The sequence below is a fragment of the Phyllobates terribilis genome, unplaced genomic scaffold, assembly GCF_046119375.1.
Source record: "Phyllobates terribilis strain yellow unplaced genomic scaffold, ASM4611937v1 Scaffold_9__5_contigs__length_417890890, whole genome shotgun sequence".
Lineage (NCBI taxonomy): Eukaryota > Metazoa > Chordata > Amphibia > Anura > Dendrobatidae > Phyllobates > Phyllobates terribilis.
The window spans coordinates 238,352,601-238,368,799 of record NW_027362769.1 but is presented as its reverse complement, the minus strand read 5'-3'; positions in this window follow the sequence as shown (position 1 = coordinate 238,368,799).

The following is a 16,199-nucleotide window of genomic DNA, read 5'->3' as shown; positions in this document are numbered from 1 at the left end:
TGCCTAGGTCACTCCAAAACATTAAAACATTTCCCCTTAAACCACTCGAGTGTTGCTTTAGCAGTATGCTTTGGGTCATTGTCTTGTTGAAATGTGAACCGCCGTCCCAGTCTCAAATCACTGACAGACTGAAGCAGGTTTTGCTGAAAAATATTGATGTATTTTGCACCATCCACCTTCCCTTCAACACGGACCATTTTCCCTGTCCCTTCTGCTGAAAAACATCCCCACAGCATGATGCTGATACCACCATGTTTCACTGTGAGAATGGTGTTCTTGGGATCATGAGCTGTGCTGGTTTGGTGCCAGACATAACGTTTACCTTGGTGGCCAAGTTTTGCAGTTCCACGGTTCAAATCTCTGTATTACTCAGCTTTTGGCCTTTTTTACCTAAAACAAAACCAGTTTGAGTGTCCCGCTCAGTGTTCAGACACAAATATATCTGTTTAAAAGATTCTGGTGTAGGTCAGAGAACTACAACTGTGGTTTTCCTCTTCCACGGTTCAAATCTCCTTTTTATTACCCTTTTGCCATTGATAGTGTGAGTGTTAGCTTTTTTACTTCATTTACAATGGGCAAGGCGCGTGGCAAGGGACGTGGAACTGGACGTTCTGGTGATGGTGCGTGCAGAGGACGGGGCCGTGGCCAAGGTGAAAATGTGCCACAACCAACAGCCACATCTTCTCGCTCCCAGTTCTTGACCGAATTACTAGGGAAGCACACAACAGCACCACTATTGCGAACTGATCAGTATGAACAGGTTATTAATTGGATAGCAGATAATACTTCCACTCACCTGGGCACCACCACCTCCGGTCTGTCTTCCACACGGTTAAGTCTTAGTAGCCGTGAGTCTCGACTGCATACTCCTCCTCACCCTGATGTTCCTTCCTCCCACCATGCCAAGTGTCGTCAGACAGCAACTGATCCCACAGTTGGACACTCTGAAGAGCTGTTCACTGGTCCATTTCCATATTTGGGCCCTTCGCCTGCTCCGCTTGAAGTGGTGGAAGAGGAGATCCCATGTAGCGATGGCCAAATATTTGAACAGCCACGGCCACAGGAAGGCGACGCTGGCAATTTGTCACAAGAGGTGGACGATGACGAGACACAATTGCCACGAAGTGAGGAGGAGGACCGTGGTGTGGAAGTGGAAGAGGAGAAGGTGGTGGATGTGACGCGCCCCCTGGGACATATTCCTTTTTGAGGGGAATACCCGGCACCGGATCAGATGGGGGGTTGTAGTCTCCGAGCGGCTGTGACCCGGTCCCGTGCCCAGGGCGTCAAGCTCAGTGTTATGTGGCAGCTTTACAGATGTTATTAAAGTTCTTTTGTGTCGACTACGCCACCCGTTGTGATGCGGTCACTGTGGCCGCCGCTGCAGCAGGGTCCGCTGAGGCTGATGGTGGATGTGCAGCTTGGTGGGATAACCCCCAACGGGAGGGGTATAGCCTCAGAGGGGACAGGCGCAGAGGATGGGGGTTGTGGTGGTGCGATGCAGCCGGCAATGAAGACAGACTCGGGTTGTGCAGTTAAGGGTGTTTACTTACTGCTGATGTTGTACTGGTCACTCCAGCTGCTAGTGACCACCCGAGCCGTGCTGCGTCCACCAGGTCCTGGATCCGGCCAACCCCCAAACAAGTCCAGAGCGTGGCCCTGAGCTCTCCCTCTGTCCTTTCTTCAGCCGTCCCCACCAGTGATTCACCTAGGTCCAGCTCCCTCGGGCCTTCTTTTGGGACACCCTTGGCCCTGGGTTCCCTGACCCTTCACGTGGTGTGCCTTCGGGGTGAATGTGGTGGGTGACCGTGACAGACACTGCCCACGGTCTCCGGTCTCTGGCTGGGGATTGTTTTTGCCCCCACCAGCTTGGGTTCCGGTACCCTCTTGCTGACTCCTCACCCGGTGCTCTAATTTGGGTTCTTGGGTCCCTTCAGTCTTCCCCCTCTGGGTCTTTCTCTTTCTTTCTCCTCTCTCTCTCTCTCCAGGGCTGCTGTTTCCTTCTCTCTCCTCTCCAACTGACTTGTTCTCAGCGTCTGACCCTGATCTAAGTTGGTGCCCTCCTTATATATCCCTCTATGTGTGAGCTCAGGTGACCAGCACCCAATGAGCTCCTATCACTACCCAGACTGCTCCCCCTATCTGCCCCTACACTACATGGGATGTACCACCCCCCTCCCACTCCAGCCAGGAACAGGCTCGGTTGTACCTGCACATTTCTAAGTGGGAGTACCGTCGGCCTGCTCCTCTGGAATGGGATGTATGTAGTGCATGCAGTCTATCTGAGCTCAGTTCCACACTCCTTCCTTACCCGGGAGTGGAATATCACACCTCTGGGTTGAGGTGCAATACCCCTGTAGCAGCCGAATCCTCAGGGTGCTACAGATGATCTAGTAACTGACTATTAGAACCCTCCTGTTAGTTTTTGCTATCTTGTGTTTTGCAGTCACGTGACCAGCTGCCTATATATTCCAGCTCTGCCCTTCTGGCTTTGCTGGACTTCAGTGTTGTTTTGATTGTCTCTCTAGCCAGGTGCTTCGGTGCCTATCTCTGTCAGCACTTGGTCCTCTGGGACCTTTAGTACTTTTTGTCAGTTGGTCCTTTTTGCTCTGCAACAACTTCTGTTTAGGAAGTGTCCCTTTTTTGTCCCAGTCCTTTGTTCTTTTAGGGACCCCTTACTTAATTCTATAGGTCTCCATTCAGACTAGCCGAGGACGAAGGCGGGTCTGTTCACAAGGAACAAGCAGCCCGCTACATCGTAGGGATTCAGCTTAGTCTTATTGTAGGGACAGCTTTTCCTTATCTTTCCTTAGTTTATGTTGCAGATCATAACACTGACCCAACGTGGCACGAGGACACCCAGAGCGAGGCCAGCAGCACACAGGGGGAGGGAGACAGAGTACCCCAACAGGCAGGAAGAAGCAGTGTGGTGGCCGCAGACAGAAGGCGGTCAACCATTCCCCGTAACACCAACATGAGGGACGTTGCCAGTACAACCTGTAGGTCTTCCAGAGTCTGGAATTTTTTTAAAGACTCTGCTGATAACCCCCAAAAGGCAATTTGTACCACCTGCCATGCCAGCATCAGCAGGGGTGACAAAACTACCAGCCTGACCACCACCAGCATGATCAGGCACATGTCAGCAAAGCACCCGACTTTGTGGGGCGAACCCCCAGGGTCCACGACCAGTGTCAGCGGGTGTCACCACTGCTTCTTCCGCTGTTGTGCATGTAAGAGAACCCCCTGTTGTGCGTGCAAGGCAATCCCCTGTCCATACTGCATGCAAAGATGCCCCCTCCTCTCAGTCTTCACTTGTTATTGCAGTTTCTCAAGAAACAGCATCAACGTCCACGTCAACGTCCCACCGCAGCGTTCAATTGTCCATATCCCAGAGCTTTGAACGAAAGCGCAAATTCGCAGCTAACGCCCCACAGGCCACAGTCCTAAATTCGCACATTTCACGACTGCTTGCGTTGGAAATGCTGCCTTTTAGGCTAGTGGAGACGGAATCCTTCCACAATCTTATGGCGGTGGCCGTCCCTCGGTACTCGGTCCCCAGCCGACACTATTTTGCCCGGTGTGCCATCCCCGCACTACACAATCACATGTCCCAAAACATCTGCCGTGCCCTCAACAACACAGTTACTGGGAGAGTCCACCTGACAACGGACACGTGGACAAGTGGCCAGGGATGGTACATCTCCCTGACGGCACACTGGGTAAACATAGTGGAAGCTGGGGCCCAGTCGGACCTTGAGACGGAACACATCCTCCCCACACCGAGGATTGCGGGCCCTATGTCAGTCAGAGTTGCCCCCACAGTGTACAGCTCCTGCGCATCATCATCCTCCTCCTTCTCATGTTCAGCCTCCATTTCAGATATCACCACATCAGTTACAAGCTGGAAGCACTGCAGGCTGTGCTGAAACTCATAAGCTTAGGTGATAAACCTCACACTGCTTGTGAGTTGTGGACAGCTGTGAAAGAGCAGGTAGATCTGTGGCTGAGACCGCTGAACCTACATCCAGGCATGGTTGTGTGTGACAATTGTCGTAACCTGGTGGCGGCTCTGAGGTGAGGCGAGATCACACACGTACCATGCCTGGCTCATGTGCTTAACCTCATGGTTCAGCGGTTTCTTAAATCGTACCCCGAGTTGCCAGATCTGCTCGTCAAAGTACGCTGCCTGTCAGCTCATTTTCGGAAGTCAGCTACAGCTTCCGCTGCCCTTGCTGTGTTGCAGCAGAGTTTGCAGCTTCCAGCACACCGACTGGTGTGTGATGTCACCACATGTTGGAACTCTACCCTCCACATGTTGCAAATAATTTGTGAGCAGAAGAGAGCAGTTGTGGAGTACCAGCTGCAACAAGGCCGTCGATATTCAGGTCAGACTCCACACATAAAACTTCAGGAGTAGACCTGGATGTCTGACATATGTACCATCCTGACAAACTTTGAGAAGTCCACCAAGATGGTGAGTGGCGATGACGCCATCATTAGAGTCAGCATCCCACTTTTCTGTCTTTTGCAATGCTCCCTGCAGAGAATTAAAGACTAGGCATTGGAGCCAGAGTATGATGAGATGGATCAAGAAGCAGTAGTGGGCGATTACACACAGCCCAGCCTCATCTCATCCCAACGTGCATTGGGGGACAATGAGGGAGAGGAGGAGGATGAGGAAGAACAGGACCTCGTATCATGTTCTGTAGACGGTAGTACCTGTACAACAGTCATACCATCGGTTCAGCGTGGGTGGCCTGAAGACAGGGGGGAGGAGGAGGAGGAGGAGAGCATGGTCAGTCATCATCTTGGTGAGGACACGGAAGTCTTGCCCGTTACCAGTCTGGCACGCTTGGCTGACTTTATGTTATGCTGCCTTAACCGTGACCCTCACGTTGTCAAAATGTTGGGTGACAGTCATTACTGGTTGGTGACGCTTTTGGACCTCCGCTACAAGGAGAACTTTCACTCTCTTATTCCTGAGGTGGAGAGGTCTACAAAAATGGGGCAGTACCAGAAGGCCCTTGCTGCAGAACTTAAAAAAAATTCCCATCTGAACACTCTAGCGGCAGAGGTCACAGTTCGTTGCCCAACCAAGGTGTACACGCGAGAGAGACGCAACTCCAATCCAGCAGAGGCAGGGGAACACTGTCAATGTTCTGGGACAGTTTTCTGAGATCCGCCCAGCTTACAGGCCCTGAGGCACAGGGTACTCTCACAAGAAGTGGAAAGTTTCAAAAGATGGTGAGGGAGTACCTTGCCGACCGTACCAGCGTCCTCCGTGATTCTTCTGTGCCTTTTAATTATTGGGTATCCAAGCTGGACACTTGGAATGAACTCGCTCTGTATTCCTTAGAGGTCCTGGCCTGCCCTGCCACTAGCATGTTATCAGAGCGTGTTTTTTGTGCCGCTGGGGGAATTATAACTGATAAGCGCACCCGCCTGTCAACTGACAATGCTGACAAGCTGACCCTTATCAAAATGAACAAGGGCTGGATTGGGCCAGACTTCTCATCACCACCAAATGACAGCAGAGTAACATAAAGTCAAATCCACTGTGTTATTTCGGGAGGTGTATTCCCATGCACTGCTTCACAACCACACAGGGGTATACGCTTCCTCATTTCGGCTGTATTTTGCTCTTCTCCTTATCCTCAGCCTCCACCACCACTATACCACCAGGGTGACCGTGGTCCGTGTTGCCAGCATTGCAAGTTCCTCCGTCCTAATTTTTGGCAGCTTTTGCTTGGAAGGCATAGGCAAAGACTATGGGAGACCCACTCCCCAATAATGGAAATAATGTTTTGAATATGCTGTATTGCATGGCTCTTGTTTGCCAGCATTGCAAGTTCCTCCGTCCTAATTTTTGGCAGCTTTTTCTTGGAAGGCATAGGCACAGACTATGGGGGACCCACTCCCCAATAATGAGAACAATGTTTTTAATATACTGTACATGACTCTTGTAAGGGGCGTGAAAACAGTCTTGTTAAGCTACTCTGAACTCCATGTCTCTTCCAAGGGGCATTAAAACAGTCTTGTTAAGCTACTGTGACCTCCACCATTCTTCCAAGCGGCATTGATATTGTCTTTTTATTCCCCTGCGACCTCCACCACTCTTCTAAGCGGCATTAAAACTGTCTTGTTAAGCTACTGTGACCTCCACCACTCTTCCAAGGGGCATTAAAACCGATTTGTTAAGCTGCTGCGACCTCCACCACTTTTCCAAGGGGCATTGATATTGTCTTTTTATTCCACTGTGACCTCCACCACTCTTCCAAGGGGCATTGATATTGTCTTTTTATTCCACTGTGACCTCCACCACTTTTCCAAGGGGCATTAAAACTGTCTTGTTAAGCTACTGTGACCTTCCCCACTCTTCCAAGGGGCATTGATATTGTCTTTTTATTCCATTGCGACCTCCACCACTCTTCCAAGGGGCATTAAAACTGTCTTGTTAAGCTACTGTGACCTCCAGGTCTCTTTCAAGGGGCATTAAAACCATCTTGTTAAGCTACTGTGACCTCCACCACTCTTCTAAGGGGCATTGATATTGTCTTTTTATTCCTCTGCGACCTCCACCACTCTTCGAAGGGGCATTAAAACTGTCTTGTTAAGCTACTGTGACCTCCACGACTCTTACAAGGGGCATTAAAACCATCTTGCTAAGCTACTGTGACCCCCACCACTCTTCTAAGGGGCATTAAAACCGATTTGTTAAGCTACTGCGACCTCCACCACTTTTCCACGGGGCATTGATATTGTCTTTTTATTCCACTGTGACCTCCACCACTCTTCCAAGGGGCATTAAAACTGTCTTGTTAAGCTACTGTGACCTCCAGGTCTCTTTCAAGGGGCATTAAAACCATCTTGTTAAGCTACTGTGACCTCCACCACTCTTCTAAGGGGCATTGATATTGTCTTTTTATTCCTCTGCGACCTCCACCACTCTTCCAAGGGGCATTAAAACTGTCTTGTTAAGCTACTGTGACCTCCACGTCTCTTACAAGGGGCATTAAAACCATCTTGTTAAGCTACTGTGACCCCCACCACTCTTCTAAGGGGCATTAAAACCGATTTGTTAAGCTACTGTGACCTCCACCACTTTTCCAAGGGGCATTGATATTGTCTTTTTATTCCACTGTGACCTCCACCACTCTTCCAAGGGGCTTTAAAACTGTCTTGTTAAGCTACTGTGACCTCCACCACTCTTACAAGGAGCATTGATATTGTCTTTTTATTCCACTGCGACCTCCACCACTATTCCAAGAGGCATTAAAACTGTCTTGTTAAGCTACTGTGACCTCCACTTCTCTTCCAAGGGGCATTAAAACCATCTTGTTAAGCTACTGTGACCCCCACCACTCTTCTAAGGGGCATTAAAACCGATTTGTTAAGCTACTGCGACCTCCACCACTTTTCCAAGGGGCATTGATATTGTCTTTTTATTCTACTGTGACCTCCACCACTCTTCCAAGGGGCTTTAAAACTGTCTTGTTAAGCTTCTGTGACCTCCACCACGCTTCCAAGGGGCATTAAAACCGTCTTTTTAAGCTACTGTGACCTCCACCACTCTTCCAAGGAGCATTGATATTGTCTTTTTATTCCACTGCGACCTCCATCACTCTTCCAAGGGGCATTAAAACTGTCTTGTTAAGCTACCGTGCCTCCACCACTCTTCCAAGGGGCATTAAAGCCATCTTGTTAAGCTACTGTGACCTCCACCACTCTTCCAAAGGGCATTCATATTGACTTTTTATTCCTCTGGGACCTCCACCACTCTTCCAAGGGGCATTAAAACTGTCTTGTTAAGCTACTGTGACCTCCACGTCTCTTCCAAGGGGCATAAAAACTGTCTTGTTAAGCTACTGTGACCTCCTCCACTGTTCTAAGGGGCACTAAAACCGTCTTGTTAAGCTACTGCGACCTCCACCACTTTTCCAAGGGGCATTGATATTGTCTTTTTATTCCACTGCGACCTCCACCACTCTTCCAAGGGGCGTTGATATTGTCTTTTTATTCCACTGCGACCTCCACCACTCTTCCAAGGGGCATTAAAACTGTCTTGTTAAGCTACTGTGACCTCCAGGTCTCTTTCAAGGGGCATTAAAACCATCTTGTTAAGCTACTGTGACCTCCACCACTCTTCTAAGGGGCATTAATATTGTCTTTTTATTCCTCTGCGACCTCCACCACTCTTCCAAGGGGCATTAAAACTGTCTTGTTAAGCTACTGTGACCTCCACGTCTCTTACAAGGGGCATTAAAACCATCTTGTTAAGCTACTGTGACCCCCACCACTCTTCTAAGGGGCATTAAAACCGATTTGTTAAGCTACTGCGACCTCCACCACTTTTCCAAGGGGCATTGATATTGTCTTTTTATTCCACTGTGACCTCCACCACTCTTCCAAGGGGCTTTAAAACTGTCTTGTTAAGCTACTGTGACCTCCACCACTCTTCCAAGGAGCATTGATATTGTCTTTTTATTCCACTGCGACCTCCACCACTATTCCAAGGGGCATTAAAACTGTCTTGTTAAGCTACTGTGACCTCCACTTCTCTTCCAAGGGGCACTAAAACCATCTTGTTAAGCTACTGTGACCCCCACCACTCTTCTAAGGGGCATTAAAACCGATTTGTTAAGCTACTGCGACCTCCACCACTTTTCCAAGGGGCATTGATATTGTCTTTTTATTCTACTGTGACCTCCACCACTCTTCCAAGGGGCTTTAAAACTGTCTTGTTAAGCTTCTGTGACCTCCACCACGCTTCCAAGGGGCATTAAAACCGTCTTTTTAAGCTACTGTGACATCCACCACTCTTCCAAGGAGCATTGATATTGTCTTTTTATTCCACTGCGACCTCCATCACTCTTCCAAGGGGCATTAAAACTGTCTTGTTAAGCTACTGTGCCTCCACCACTCTTCCAAGGGGCATTAAAGCCATCTTGTTAAGCTACTGTGACCTCCACCACTTTTCCAAGGGGCATTCATATTGACTTTTTATTCCTCTGGGACCTCCACCACTCTTCCAAGGGGCATTAAAACTGTCTTGTTAAGCTACTGTGACCTCCACGTCTCTTCCAAGGGGCATTAAAACTGTCTTGTTAAGCTACTGTGACCTCCACCACTGTTCTAAGGGGCACTAAAACCGTCTTGTTAAGCTACTGCGACCTCCACCACTTTTCCAAGGGGCATTGATATTGTCTTTTTATTCCACTGCGACCTCCACCACTCTTCCAAGGGGCATTAAAACCGTCTTGTTAAGCTACTGTGACCTCAACGTCTCTTTCAAGGGGCATTAAAACCGTCTTGATAAGCTACTGCGACCTCCACCACTCTTCCAAGGGGCATTAGTATTGTCTTTTTATTCCACTGTGACCTCCACGTCTCTTCCAAGGGGCATTTAAACCATCTTGTTAAGCTACTGTGACCTCCACGTCTCTTCCAAGGGGCATTAAAACAGTCTTGTTAAGCTACTGCGACCTCCACCACTTTTTCAAGTGGCATTGATATTGTCTTTTTATTCCACTGTGACCTCCACCATTCTTCCAAGGGGCATTAAAACCGTCTTGTTAAGCTACTGTGACCTCAACGTCTCTTCCAAGGGCATTAAAACCATCTTGTTAAGCTACTGTGACCTCCACGTCTCTTCCACGGGGCACTGATATTTTCTTTTTATTCCACTGCGACCTCCTCCACTCTTCCAAGGGGCATTAAAACTGTCTTGTTAAGCTACTGTGACCTCCACATCTCTTCCAAGGGGCATTAAAACTGTCTTGTTAAACCACTCTGAACTCCATAGCTCTTCCAAGGGGCATTGAAATGTTGTTTATAATTAACTCTAACCTCCATGACTCTTCCAATGGGCATTGCATTTCCTCCTAATTGTAGCATCGGCGTCTCTGCCCCGTACTAGGCAGAGATGCCGTCCCTCTCACCTCCCTGCTCCAGGCGCGGCGTCCTCCAGCGCTTCTCTCCCCGCTGCTTCCGGCACGCGCTCCTTCCCCGGCAGTGTGCTTAGGGCGCGCGTGCGCGCGCTCCCCCTCTCTTAAATGGACCGTGCGCGCCGGTGGACCTCCCATATATAAGGCACCTCATCCAAAATGGAGGTGCCCGAGCAATGTTGTTGCAAAGCCTTCACTCTGCTTCAGCCCTCAGGTCCCGTTACCAGTTACCTGCCAGTCACCTGCCAGATTCCTGCTTGTTACCTGCCAGTCACCTGCCAGATTCCTGCTTGATACCTGCCTGATATCCGCTTACCTGCTTGCAAGCCTGCGGTCCGACGGTCTGCCTTCCGACACCTGTCAGTCTGTCTATGGACCAGCCTGCCCGCTCACCTGGGAGCGCTCACCTACTACCTGTCTGCTAGCCTACCTGGAGGCTCCGCCGTCACGTGCTGTGACCACCTGCCTGTCCAGAGACTCTTGCCCGCTCACCTGGGAGCGCTCACCTGCTACCTGCCTGCTATCCTACCTGGAGGCTCCGCCGTCACGTGCTGTGACCACCTGCCTGTCCAGAGACTCTTGCCCGCTCACCTGGGAGCGCTCACCTGCTACCTGCCTGCTAGCCTACCTGGAGGCTCCGCCGTCACGTGCTGTGACCACCTGCCTGTCCAGAGACTCTTGCCCGCTCACCTGGGAGCGTCCACCTGCTACCTGCCTGCTAGCCTACCTGGAGGCTCTGCCGTCACTTGCCGTGACCACCCGCCTGTCTAGAGACTGTCCCCGTCACATGCCGTGACCTCCTGCCCTTCTACCCAGAGACTGTCCCCGTCACTAGCCGTGACTACCTGCCCGCCTTCCCTGGGAGCCACCCGCTTCCTTACAAGGACTGCCCCCTTGTATAGTTGCTCAGAGGTTCCACCTCCCAGACCTGTTACAGTTTGCTCGGGCCCCTCCATTTTGGAACCCGGTGGTCCCCAGATCTCCGATCTGCACCAGGAAGTCTTACGTCAGAAAACTCAGCAGGAGGTGGTACTGTCCTATCTACGGTCCGTTAACTCTCGTCTAGGCGCATTGTGTGACTCGTCTTTGTCTACCTCTGGTCCAGCCGTGCCCATTCCTGCGGTACCGCAATCCAGTCCCTTCATGGTACCCGACTATGGACCTCGGCTTCTGGCACCTCCACGCTTTGCCGGCAAACCTACTTTAGCTTGGGGTTTCATAAACCAGTGCACCCTGCACTTTGAGCTATTGGCATACCAGTTCATCTCCGACCGGGCCAAGGTGGCCTTCATCATGTCCCATCTCACTGGGGAGGCACTGGCATGGCTAAATCCCCTGTGGGAGAGAGGGGATCCCCTGGTGTCCGACCTGCCGTCTTTCCTCGCTGCTTTCCGGAAAGTCATCAATGAACCTGGACGGAAAACCTCTTCTGCCTCCTCTCTGCTACGTCTCCGCCAAGGGAGTCTCACCGTGGGCCAATATGCCATACGGTTCCGCACCCTCGCTTCTGAGCTTACCTGGGAAAATGAGGCTCTGGTGTCCGTCTTCTGGGAGGGTCTTTCCGGTCGGATTAAGGACGAGTTAGCTGGTCGGGACATTCCTACCACTCTGGATGACCTGGTGTCACTAGCTACCCGGATTGGCATCTGGTTCCAAGAACGTGCCAAAGAGACTGCCTGGGAGAAAGACTTTTCTTGCTCTGCTCCTACTTCCCTGAGACCTGCCTCTCAACCAGTCACTCCGCGGGCGCCCTCGCCTGAACCTATGCAGATCGACCAGACCAAGATGGTCAGATCTCGCCAAGAATCTCGCCGAGCCGAGGGAAGCTGTTTCTATTGTGGCAGTATGGAGCACTTCATCCGTTCCTGCCCGCAAAAGCCGGGAAACGCCAGTGTCTATGACCGCTCAGAGAGGTCTTCCTAGACAAAAGTAAGCCCTCTCCGTCTCTGACTTTACCGGTCTCTATTGTTTGGGGAGAAAACCGTCACTTTGAACTCGCCCACCTGGATTCTGGAGCTGCTGGAAACCTCATCTCCCAGTCTCTGGTAGAGAGATACCGTATTCCCACCAAGCCCCTGGCTGAACCATTGTCAGTCGCCTCCGTGGATGGAAGACTTCTCTCGGAGACCATCCTGCTCGTCACTGAACCCATAACCCTGCAGGTGGGAATGCTGCACTCTGAGGAAATTTCATTCCATGTGCTGTCCGGACTTTCTCACTCCCTGTTGCTAGGTCTACTTGGCTCCAGACACACGAACTCGTATTGAACTGGCGATCCGGTGAAGTACTCCGATGGGGTCCAGACTGCCATAGGACCTGCCTGGTTCCGGTCCGCCCAGATCGCCCTCCGCCTACTCCAGCTAATTTACCAGGTCTTCCGGCTCCTTACTGGCCCTATGCGGACGTCTTCGGTAAAAAGGAAGCAGAGACGTTGCCACCCCATAGGCCATATGACTGCCCGATCGACCTGGTACCTGGCACCACTCCTCCCCGTGAGCGTATCTACCCGTTGTCTGCAGCCGAGACCCGGTCCATGTCTGAGTACATTGAAGAGAATCTGGCTAGGGGATTTATCCGAAAATCTACCTCCCCGGCTGGAGCCGGATTCTTCTTTGTCAAAAAGAAAGACGGCTCGCTACGTCCCTGTATTGACTACAGAGGACTCAATCTCATCACAGTAAAAAACAAATACCCCCTGCCGCTCATCTCCGAATTGTTTGACCATCTCAAGGGCGCCAGGATCTTCTCCAAGCTGGATCTACGAGGAGCATATAACCTGGTCCGTATCCGTCAAGGAGACGAGTGGAAGACGGCATTCAATACCCGGGACGGTCACTATGAGTACCTTGTGATGCCCTTCGGTCTCTGTAATGCTCCCACTGTCTTTCAAGAACTAGACAACGACATCTTCCGTAACCTCCTGTACTCCTGCATAGTGGTATACCTGGACGATATCTTGGTCTTCACTCCGGATCTCCCCACACACCGAAGGGATGTTCGTCAGGTCCTGCTTAGGCTTCGGCAGAACCACCTCTATGCCAAATACGAAAAGTGCTTCTTCGACCAGACCTCCCTACCATTCTTGGGCTATGTCATCTCCCAGACAGGTCTGCAAATGGATCCCGAGAAGCTCTCTTCCGTTCTAAAATGGCCTCGTCCTGAAGGTTTGAAGGCGATACAGCGATTCCTGGGCTTCGCTAATTACTATCGTCTTTTCATCCCACACTTCTCGTCTCGGACTGCTCCCATATCTGCACTCACCCGTAAGGGGGCTAATCCCAGGACATGGTCGCCTGAAGCCGAGGAGGCCTTCCTTTCCTTAAAGAAAGCCTTCGCCTCTGCTCCCGTCCTGCACCGTCCGGACTGTAATAAACAATTCTACCTGGAGGTTGATGCCTCCTCCTCCGGAGCCGGAGCGGTACTCACCCAAAAATCTTCTACCGGGAGAATGGTAACCTGCGGCTTCTTCTCCAAAATCTTCTCCTCGTCTGAGCGCAACTACTCCATAGGAGACCGTGAATTGCTAGCCATCAAATTGGCACTGGGGGAGTGGCGCTATCTGCTTGAAGGGGCTCTCTACCCGGTAATTATCTACACGGATCACAAAAACCTGGCATATCTCCAAAATGCCCAGAGACTCAATCCTCGCCAGGCCCGGTGGTCGTTGTTTTTTGCCCGCTTCGACTTCATTCTTCATTTCCGTCCGGCGGACAAGAACGTCAAAGCTGATGCCTTGTCCCGGTCCTTCCTGTCCTCCGATCAAGAGGAGGAGCCTACGCACATCATCGACTCCTCCAAGGTGATTAATGTGGCCCCCTTGGATCTGACTCGTCTCCCACCCGGTAAGACGTTTGTAGCTGTACCAGATCGGGAGAGTGTTCTTCGCTGGGGACATTCTTCTAAACTAGCTGGCCATGCTGGCCAAAAGAAGACCTTCCAACTCATTACCCGGCATTACTGGTGGCCTACCCTGCGTAAGGACGTGGTAGACTTCGTCGCGGCCTGCTCATCCTGTGCCCGTAACAAAGTTCCCAGACATCTTCCAGCCGGCCATCTCCTGCCCCTTCCCGTACCTGCTGCTCCTTGGCAGCACATTGCTATGGACTTTATCACCGATCTTCCTATTTCTGCCGGTTGTACAGTCATTTGGGTTGTCGCTGACCGCTTTTCTAAGATGGCCCACTTCATTCCCCTGCCTGGTCTCCCATCTGCACCCGAGCTGGCTAAAGACTTTATCCGCCACATCTTCCGTCTCCATGGCCTGCCCCTCCACATCGTGTCGGATCGTGGGGTTCAGTTCACCTCACGCTTCTGGAGAGCCACATGTAAGCTGCTTGACATCACCCTGGACTTCTCCTCCGCTTACCACCCACAGTCCAATGGTCAAGTGGAGCGGATAAATCAGATCCTGATCAGTCACCTCCGGCACTTCGTTAATGCACACCATTCGGACTGGGTGGATCTCCTACCATGGGCCGAGTTCTCTTACAATAACCATGAGAGCGAATCCTCTTCCAAATCCCCGTTCTTTATAGTCGGTGGCCAACATCCCCGGATTCCACTTCCTGTCTCCGTTTCTGTGGACAACCCTGCTGCGGAGTCTCTTGTCAGCGAATTTTCTACTATTTGGGAGAGTACCAGGTTCGCTCTTCTTCTGTCCTCTGAGCGGATGAAGAGATATGCTGATAAGAGACGTCTGGATCCGCCTCAATTCCGTCCGGGAGACAAGGTTTGGTTCTCGTCCAAACATGTGCGGCTCAAAGTACCCTCCTTCAAGTTGGGCCCTCGATTCATTGGTCCCTTCGAAGTCCTCAGGCAAATTAACCCTGTGGCCTACAAATTAAAACTCCCGGCCACCTTACGGATTCCCAACTCCTTCCACGTATCTCTCCTCAAACCCGTTGTCTTTAACTCTTTTTCCAATAATCCAGGTGCCCCTCCTGCTCCGGTTTCCGCTGATGACGTCTTTGAGGTAGAGAGTATTCTGGCCTCCAAGAGGGTAAGAGGAAAAACCTTTTTTCTGGTGGATTGGAAGGGGTTTGGTCCTGAGGAGAGAACTTGGGAACCCAGGGAGAACATCAACGCCCCGCTTCTCCTTGAAAAATTTCTTTCTGGCCAAAAAAAGAGGGGGCCTAAAGGGGGGGGTACTGTAGCATCGGCGTCTCGGCCCCGTACTAGGCAGAGACGCCGTCCCTCTCACCTCCCCGCTCCAGTCGCGGCGTCCTCCAGCGCTTCTCTCCCCGCTGCTTCCGGCACGCGCTCCTTCCCCGGCAGTGTGCTTAGGGCGCGAGCGCGCGCGCTCCCCCTCTCTTAAAGGGACCGTGCGCGCCGTCCTAAGGAGTCCCCGGCCAATTGCCGGAGGACCTCCCATATATAAGGCACCTCCTCCAAAATGGAGGTGCCCGAGCAATGTTGTTGCAAAGCCTTCACTCTGCTTCAGCCCTCAGGTCCCGTTACCAGTTACCTGCCAGTCACCTGCCAGATTCCTGCTTGTTACCTGCCAGTCACCTGCCAGATTCCTGCTTGTTACCTGCCAGTCACCTGCCAGATTCCTGCTTGATACCTGCCTGATATCCGCTTACCTGCTTGCAAGCCTGCGGTCCGACGGTCTGCCTTCCGACACCTGTCAGTCTGTCTATGGACCAGCCTGCCCACTCACCTGGGAGCGCTCACCTACTACCTGTCTGATAGCCTACCTGGAGGCTCCGCCGTCACGTGCTGTGACCACCTGCCTGTCCAGAGACTCTTGCCCGCTCACCTGGGAGCGCTCACCTGCTACCTGCCTGCTAGCCTACCTGGAGGCTCCACCGTCACGTGCTGTGACCACCTGCCTGTCCAGAGACTCTTGCCCGCTCACCTGGGAGCGTCCACCTGCTACCTGCCTGCTAGCCTACCTGGAGGCTCTGCCGTCACTTGCCGTGACCACCCGCCTGTCTAGAGACTGTCCCCGTCACTTGCCGTGACCTCCTGCCCTTCTACCCAGAGACTGTCCCCGTCACTAGCCGTGACTACCTGCCCGCCTTCCCTGGGAGCCACCCGCTTCCTTACAAGGACTGCCCCCTTGTATAGTTGCTCAGAGATTCCACCTCCCAGACCCGTTACACTAATTTTAGTCAGCTTTTGCTTTTCAATGCATAGGCGAACACTAAGGGAGACCCACTCCCCAATAATGGGTAGAAGGTTTTTAGTACGCTATAATCCACGTCTGTTTCAAGGGGCATTGCAGTTCCTCATAATTTTTGGAAAACCTTCCATTCA